The 9,418-nt window shown below is 36.0% G+C and overlaps 1 non-coding gene across 1 annotated transcript; it reads right to left on the bottom strand.

Annotated features, from left to right (window-relative positions):
- Positions 1-369: 369 nt before the first annotated feature.
- On the bottom strand, positions 370-476 carry LOC131252401 (small nucleolar RNA R71). Its single transcript, XR_009174423.1, has one exon. It is a non-coding gene; the product is annotated as a small nucleolar RNA R71 (small nucleolar RNA).
- Positions 477-9,418: the final 8,942 nt, after the last annotated feature.

Below are 9,418 nucleotides of genomic sequence, written 5' to 3'. Positions count from 1 at the left end.
GTGTTAAACCAACCACAGACTTTACGTGAACATTTATACCCTGAGAGATCAACTTTACCATCTTGCATAATATTTCTTGCTCACACAGGGAACATTGATTTTAAACTAGATGTGATTTAATTGATTCCTAAATTTCATGGCTTAGATTCTGAAAGCCCCTACTTGCACCTCAAAGACTTTGAGGAAGTAATTGCAACGTTACAAGTAAATAATGGCAATAGGGATGTACTTAAGCTTAGGTTATTCTCATTTTCTGTAAAGGATCGGGCTAAAGCATGACTCAACTCTCTAAGACCTAATATCATCACTTCATAGAAAGCCTTAAGTTGAGAGTTTTTGAAAAAGTTCTTACCCGAGTACAAAACAAATGTACTAAAACAAGAAATTATGTCATTCTCCCAAAAGGGGAATGGACTATTTTTTCAAGCTTGGGAGCGCTTCAAAGACATTCTAATTACTTGTCCACATCATGGTTATAAACCATGGCACATGATTGATGCTTTTCAAAAGGGGCTCACCATGGATACCCGTTAGTTTATAGAGATGATGTGTGGTGGAACCTTTCTTAACAAAGATCATAATGAGGCTTGGAATTTTCTCGATATGTTAGGAGAGAATACGTAGACATGGGATGTCTCTGCTACATCAGACCAAACTAAACCCATTCCTAGAGAGAAAGCAGGAATGTATGTCCTAAGAGAGGAAGACGACCTTAATGCAAAATTTGCTGCATTGGCTACAAAGGTCGAAGCCTTGGAAATTAGGAAGGTTGATATGGTTAAAGCAAACACTTCCTTAGATAATTTTTGTAGCATTTATGGTAGTACAGACCATGACACAAAGGATTGTCTAATAATCTCAGTTGTACAAAATATCACGCATGAGCATGATCAAGCAAATGCTATAAATAATTACCAAAGGTCAGTTATGCAACCAATGGGAAACAAGTATAATCCAAATTGGCTTAACCATCATAATCTTAATTTGAGGAATGAGCCACAAATTAATGCGCTCAATCCACCTTAAATGCCTCCACAAAACAACTTCTTTGGGGCACCTAACAATGCACCATATGTGCCCCCACCAAAGCGATCATCTATGGAGGATGCATTGACCACATTCATGAACTCTCAAGCTCAAATGAATCAGTTTCTAATCCAATCAAATCAGGAATTAAAGACAGCTGTGGCTAGGATTGAGACTCAACTAAATGCTAGGGAAAAAGGCACCCTTCCTTCTCAACCTGTGCCAAACTCTCGAAACACACATTTTATTGAAGACTCAAATCCAAGTGAGGTACATCATGAACAAGCTAAAGCCATCATTACCTTGAGAAGTGGAAAAGAGGTCGATAACAAGATAATGCAACTGGTAGAAATACCAAAGGATGAGCCACTGTCTCAAGAAAATGATGAACCGGCTATGGTTCAAGAGCCACAATAGCAAAAGGATAAAGAGACTAAGTCATATGAGCCTCTAGTTCCGTTTCCATCTAGACTTTAGAATCCAACTGTCCCCATGAAATATCAAGAGGTGTTGGATGTGCTCCAAAAGGTTATTGTCAATATTCCTCTGCTTAATGCCATTAGACAAATTCCATCATATGTTAAATATCTTAAGGACTTGTGCACTGTAAAGAGAAAATTAAATGTGCATAAAAAGACCTTCCTTACTGAGAAAGTGAGCGCTATTATTCAACAAAGAGCTGTACCCAAATACAAAGACCCGGGAAGTCCCACTATTCCTTGTATTATTGGGAATTTCTAAATTGAGCATGCTTTGCTAGATTTGGGTGTAAGTGTCAACTTAGTACCTTATTCAATTTACAAACAAATGGGGTTAGGCGAGCTTAAACCAACTGCGATTATGCTCCAACTAGCTAACTGATTTATTAAGGTACCAAGGGAAATTTTAGAGGACGTGCTAGTCCAAGTGGAGAAATTCTACTTCCCCATGGATTTTATTGTACTAGACACTGAACCATGTGTAAATGCTAGTGCTCAAGTTCCCATCATTTTAGGTTGCCCATTCCTAGCAACTTCAAATGCAATCATAAATTGCACGAATGGAATGATGAACTTGTCTTTTGGTAACATGAATCTAGAGCTAAATATTTTCAATCTATGTAAGCAGCCCATTAATAATAATAAGATCCATGAGCTGAATTTCATGGACTGCTTGATAGAAGAAGAGGAATTGGAACCTAGTCTGACTGAGGAATTGTTCAAGTCTTTGTGGACTTTAAAAATTCTAATTTAGAAAAAGTGTTTACTAAAATTTGTGATGATAATGAGAGCACTACCACGCACGACATTGGTATGTACCAATGGAGACCGCGTACTCAAATCCTATCTATCGAGGACTTGCGACCTCTGCCATCACCAACCAATGTTCCAAAGCTTGATTTAAAACCACTACCAAATGAGCTTAAGTATGTATACTTAAGTGAAAATAAAACTTATCCTATGATGATCTCTTCATTTTTAGAGAAGGATCAAGAGATTAAATTGTTGAAAGTTCTAAGGGACCACAAAGGAGCCTTGGGCTGGACCATTTCTGACATCAAGGCTATAAGCCCTTCCATATGCACCCATCAGATCCATCTCGATGATGATGCCAAACCAATTAGACAACCTCAAAGGCGTCTCAATCCAAATATGATGGAAGTTGTAAAAAATGAGGTGATTAAATTATTAGATGTGGGAATCATCTACCCAATATCCGATAGTGTTTAGGTGAGTCCAACTTAAGTAGTCTTAAAGAAATCTAGAATAACTATTGTGCAAAATTCTAATAATGAACTCATACCAACACGTGTCACCACTAGTTGACGTGTTTGCATTGACTATAGAAAATTGAACCAGTTCACAAAGAAGGACCATTTCCCTCTACCATTCATTGATCAAGTTTTAGAGAGGATAGCAGGTCGCTCCTATAGTTTTCTTGATGGATATTTCAGATATAACCAAATAGAGATAGCCTTGGAAGACCAAGAGAAAACCACGTTCACTTGTCCATTTGGTACGTTTGCTTTCAAACGGATGCTATTTGGATTGTATAACGCCCCAACAACTTTCCAACGGTGTATGTTAAGTATTTTTTTAAATATAGTTGGGAAGTTTCTTGAGGTTTTCATGGACGACTTCTCTATATTTGGGAGTAGTTTTGAGGAATCCTCAACAATTTATCTCTTGTCTTGTCTAGGTGTGAAGAGAAACACCTTGTCTTAAATTGGGAGAAATATCATTTCATGGTTCAAAAGAAAATTGTTTTAGGCCATGTTATCTCTGAAAATGGAATCGAAGTAGATCGCTCAAAACTCAACATTATAGCTAATGTACCTATCCCCCGAATTGTTAGAGATATTAGATTACTTATTGGGTATGTTGGTTTTTATAAAAGATTCATCAAGGACTTTAGTGTCATTACTGGACCCTTGACTAATCTTCTTCAAAAGGATGTTTCATTTAAGTGGACAGATGAGTGTGCAAGTGCCTTTAATAAAATTAAATCATCCCTTACCACTACACCTATCATGCGACCACCAGATTGGATACTTCCTTTTGAACTAATGTGCGATGCAAGTGATTATGCCATAGGAGCTGTTTTGGGCTAAAGGAAAGATAAACAGTCTTATGTTATTCACTATGCAAGTAGAACTCTAAACTCGGCCCAAGTAAACTACTTAATAACTGAAAAAGAGTTATTTGCAGTAGTTTTTACTTTAGATAAGTTTAGGTCCTACTTGTTGGGATCCAAAGTGGTCATTTTCACGGATCACTCGGCTTTGAAATATTTGCTATCTAAGAAAAGAAGGATGCAAAGCCGAGACTTTTGAGATGGATCCTCCTACTCTAAGAATTTGACTTAAAGATAAAAGATAAGAAATGAGTAGAAAATGTAGTAGTCGATCACTTTTCTAGATTAGTGTTAGATGATTCCACTGAGGAGATGCATATCCAAGACACTTTCCTTAATGAACAATTATTTGCGATCTCCAAATTACCTTGGTATGCGGATATAGTGAATTATCTTGTTACGGGAAAAATGTCATATCATTGGAAGTCACAAGATAGGAAGCGTTTTGAGACCGAGGTTAGGAACTTCTTCTGGGATGACCCGTATTTATATAAATATGGGACTGATCAGATTTTTAGACGTTGTGTTCTAGAGAATGAAGTTCAGAGTGTTATTTCCTTTTGTCACATGGAAGCATGTGATGGCCATTTTTCTGCTAAGAAAACCACTGCAAAAATCCTGCAGTGTGATTTTTACTAGCCCACCATGTTTAAAGACACTCATGCTTTTTGTATTTCTTATGATAAATGTCAAAGGTTGGGAAGAGTGTCCCGGCGCAACATGATGCCTTTATCCCCAATTTTACTATTGGAGATTTTTTATTGTTGGGGTATTGATTTTATGGGCCCATTTTCATCTTCTTTTGAATTTTTTTATATATTGGTTGGCGTGGACTATGTTTCAAAGTAGATTGATGCAGTTCCAAGTAGGACCAATGATAACAAAGTGGTTATACGATTCCTCAAGGAAAATATTTTTTCTAGATTTAGAACTCCAAAGGCCATCATTAGTGATGGTGGGTCTCACTTTTGCAATAGGACATTTGAGGCTTTGATGAAGAAATATGGCATCAATAAAGTGAGCATCCCATACCACCAACAAACGAGTGGGCAAGCTGAGATTTCTAATCGGAAAATCAAACACATTTTAGAGAAAACTATAGGGCCAGATAAGAAGGATTGATCCCTTAGACTATCCGACGCTTTATGAGCTTATAGGACTGCTTATAAGAGCCCGATTGGAATGTCTCCATACAGATTAGTATATGGGAAGGCTTGCCACTTGCCAGTGGAATTGGAACATAGAGCCTACTAGGCAATAAAGAAATTAAAATTTGATATGTATCAAGCAAGTGGACAAAGGAAATTAGAGTTGAATGAATTAGAGGAGTTGAGGAGAGATTCCTATGAAAATTCTAAAATCTACAAAGAGAGGACCAAAGCTTTTCATGACAAAAATATCCTGATGAAGAATTTTGAACCTCAGTAAAAGGTCCTATTGTACAATTCCCATCTTCAGTTCTTTCTGGGAAAGTTAAGATCAAGATGGACATGCCCCTTCATTGTAAAGAATGTTTATACTCATGGGGCTGTTGAAAATGAGAATCCACGTAATGATAATGTGTACAAGGTTAATGGTCAGAGATTGAAGCCTTATTTGGAAAACTTTCATTTGAGAGAGGAGTCCTTCCCTCTTCATAAGTCAGAATATTCAGATTGATGCTCCTAGTCTGACGGAGCATTTGTGTAGGATTTGTATCATATTGAATTTTTTTAGTGTCACATAGCAGGTTAGTTTTTCATGGTAGGTACTATTCACCATTTCTTTTATTTTTATGTTCTCTGCATTACATTATTATTACATTGGGGACAATATAGATTTTAGGTTGGGGGGTGTGGATAGTCATCCACATGAAGGTTTTTTTTTTTGGTTTCAGTTTATTTTACTATTATTTTTATTATTTTTAGGTTTCGGTTAGGTTTAATTTTTTTTTTTTTTTTTTTTTTTTTTTTTTTTTTTAGGTTTATGGAATTTTTTTTTCAACATTTTTAAAATAATATTTTTATATACAAGAATGTAAACATAATATTTTGCGAATTCCAAAGGCAAAGTTAATACTTAGTCTAGGTTGATAGTAGTCAGAAATCTGATAACTAAAAATTATAGACTTGAGTTCAATTATCTAATCACTAGTTTAAAGTGAGTTGTAATTTGATGTACTGAATTCACAATACACCCTAACTAACTAAGTGAGGAATATGATATGTGAACTAGAATAACAACTTTTGATTCAAACAAGGTTGAATGAACTAGTACCATTGATATATGTTTAAAAGAGAGAATATTGAAGGAAAAATAAATTTTTATTATAGAGCATGAATGCAATGACCATAACAATCGTATCAGTAATCCGGAGTTAGGATACCTAAGTATCCATTACTATTACCATTACTAGTACGATCCTTTAGGTTATGAAGCAAACCCGATAGGAATCTTCATCTAAGGGTAGTCTATAATAATGGGAATATGATGATAAAAGAAGAAATGTCACGAAAAAAATGAGATAACTAGAGATTTCATATTCTTGGGATGATTGAAAGGAGTTAGGACAGGGAACATGCATATTTCTCAAAGTTAGACTAGTGTCATGGAGCACCTAGGTATATTGGATCATAACTATTCTAAATTTTGATTAGGTTTCTGAACTCAAGGATGTAATGGATTAGGAAATTGAGATTCTAACTAACTTCAGACTTAGAGTAAGTATTATTTTGTTCTGGAATTCATATGATGAATGAAGGCATAATTATATAAATTTCTGAGTATTGAACTATTTTTCATGTTTTCAATATTTGTGGGTAACATTTCTGTAAACTCTCACGAGACTATAACTCGTCCACTAGGGGAAACCTAGGGGTTTAAAGGCTTGTTGCATATGCTAAATGCAATCGAAATTACCTGCGAAAGTGGTGTAGTTAGAATTTTGTTTTCATTTTAATTTTATTTCTAGAATTAATTTTTATTCTTATTTTTATTTTTCTTTACTTATTTTGCTCGGGACTAGCAAAATGCTGGTTGGGGAGTGTGTTGAGACTCAAACATTGCATAATTTTCTCCATTTACATCTTGGTTTTATGAACATGAATTAACTTAATGTTCTAATTTACTCATGTATGTGTTGCAAGGTGAATTTAAGAGCTTGGATTGAAAAAGGGTGCTAAAAAGCATGGATTTGATGTTCAAAAATTACTAAGGCAAGGGATGGATCTTAGAAGACCAAGATTGAAGAATTCACATGCCAAAGATCCAAGAAAACCAAGTGAGGATTGAAATGAATCAAAGATTTGAAGTGAAGAATCCTGAAATCGTCCTGAAAAAGTGTATTTTAAAGCTGTGAAGTTTATTTTGGGAAACTGCGCAGTAGGAAGTCTGTTTTAAATGAACTATGCAGTAAGAAGTCTATTTTGAAAAAATACGTATATTTGAGGCGATTTCTAGGGTTTTTCAACTTCGTACGAAAATTGGAGTTCCCTACTTATAAATAGGGCTTCCTAGGGCATTCCAAGAGATTATTCAAGGCATCCCAAAGCAAAATTTAGGGTTTTTAAAGAGTTTTTAGTTTTATTAAAGCTTTATAAGTTGTTTTTTTTTTTAATTTTTTTTAAAATCTTTTCTATTTGTATTTTTTTCTTTCTTTCTTGTTGCTTTTTATTTCTGCAATTTAAATATGTTTTTCTAAGTTCCTTCTAGCCCAAGCTAGAAGGAAAGTACATGGGTTTAATAATTTTTTAAGATTATGATGATTGATTATTTTAATGATGAGAAGAATGGGCTATGCATGTTATCTATTATTTAGGTTTTATTTTTTATCCTCTTATAAGATCCATATGTTTCCATCATATGAGATCCACATTGATGGATAGGCTTACCCTAGATCAATTAGATTTCCCAGAGAGGAGAGGTTCTCAACCTGTTATATTTCTTTGATATTCATTATCCTATCGATATTGAATACTTAAAATCACTGGCACTTGAGAATATATGTCAATGGTGCAAATCCATTATTTTCTAATCTTTTATATCATTTATTAGTAATCGATCTCATCACGTCCTTCCCTATGTCAATTGGTATCAGAGTATGGACTCTCCTTAGACTGATGGCAACTAATGATGGAATGGACCAACATCTTGTGGACGGTGATCTAGGGATTTATTATCTATTGGGAAGAATGAAAGCATTCCACCGAGAGAGTTAGTTGACCATTCAAGGGCTATAAGCAACCCTCAATCTTATTATGGATGCCCCAAGCCCAAGGCGATGCTTAGCCACTTGTGGTCGCTATATGGCATAACCCTTATTTTTGTAGAGCACTTCCGGAGGTGAGTCTTAGGGCTACCCTAGATGATTCGAGCTCCAGTGACAAAGACATCGGTGGCGTCGTTACTCGACTACCAGTCCGTGGAGACAATCGACTACATCGTACTGAAAGAGATTATCAAGATAAGGCCGAACTTCCCAGTTTTAATGGCTTGTTGCGTATAGAAGATTCACTCGATTGGTTAGCCAAAGTATAATGATATTTTGATTACATGTATGTGCTGGAACAAAAAAAAGTGAAATTAGTAGCATTCAAATTAAAATCTGATGGTTCTGCATGGTGGGAGTAATTATAACTCTCACGTGCCCAATAGAACAAGGCGCTGATTCGATCATGGCCACAGATGAAACACTTTATTCGATCATGATTCCTCCATAGTGATTATGAGAATGTATTATTCCAGCAATACCAAAATTACTAATAAGAGAATCGAACATTCATAGATTACGCCAAAGAATTCCAGTGGTTGGCAACACAGAATGACTTGTCAAAGACCAAATTGCAGAAGCTAACACGGTTCATAGGCGGTTTACGATCGATAATTTAGAACAAAGTTCAGATGCACCTGGTTGGGATCATGGATGAAGCGGTTCAGTTGGTAGGTAGGGTGAAAATATAGCTTGTAAGAGTCCCTACTTGGCCTTATCCTTTGACTTGGCCCCTCATGACGGGTCCAACACAGTATTCAATGTTGACCAAAGGAAATGAACTAGTAGGAGGACGTCCTTAACCCTCTATAACTGCAAACCGTGACATGGTGAACTATCCATCTAGGCCTCAATGTTTGGTACCCATAATAGTGGGTGCGAGTAGGATTTTAAATCTTTATGGTTGGTTAAGGCTATTGTTACTGTTATGGCCAACTGGGCCACTTATCAAACACCTGCCTTCAACGCCCCACAACCCACTTGGCCATTAACAAAATGAATACTGAAGATAATATAGTGGAAGAAGACCTTTGATTTGATGAAGATGAACAAGTTGACGAGGAAGGAGTTGGTAATAAAGAATGGTTAGCTGAGGATAATGAGAAATCCTTGGTTATGAGGTGATTATTGTACACTCCAAGGAGGTGCACCCACATTGGTATAATATATTCTATACATAGTGTACCGTCAATATCTGTGATGTAATCATAGACAGTGGTAGTAGCGAAAACATCATCTCAAAGGTGATGGTGGACAAGTTGCGGCTACCTACAATAAGGCATCCTTCCTCTTACTTGATTGGTTGGATAAAAAAGGTGAGCGAAACTAATTTAACTGAACAATGCACAGTCTCATTTTCAATTGGTAGAAATTATAAAGATTAAGTACTTTGTGACATGGTCGACATGGAAACATGTCATATGTTACTCGGTTGACCATGATAATTTGATCATGATGTGACCCACTGAGGACGAGACAATGTTTACATCTTTGTCAAGGACGGTCGAAAGATGATCCTTGCTCCTATGGTAT

Source organism: Magnolia sinica, chromosome 7, assembly GCF_029962835.1.
Source record: "Magnolia sinica isolate HGM2019 chromosome 7, MsV1, whole genome shotgun sequence".
NCBI lineage: Eukaryota > Viridiplantae > Streptophyta > Magnoliopsida > Magnoliales > Magnoliaceae > Magnolia > Magnolia sinica.
This window is presented reverse-complemented; position numbering and strand designations above follow the sequence as displayed.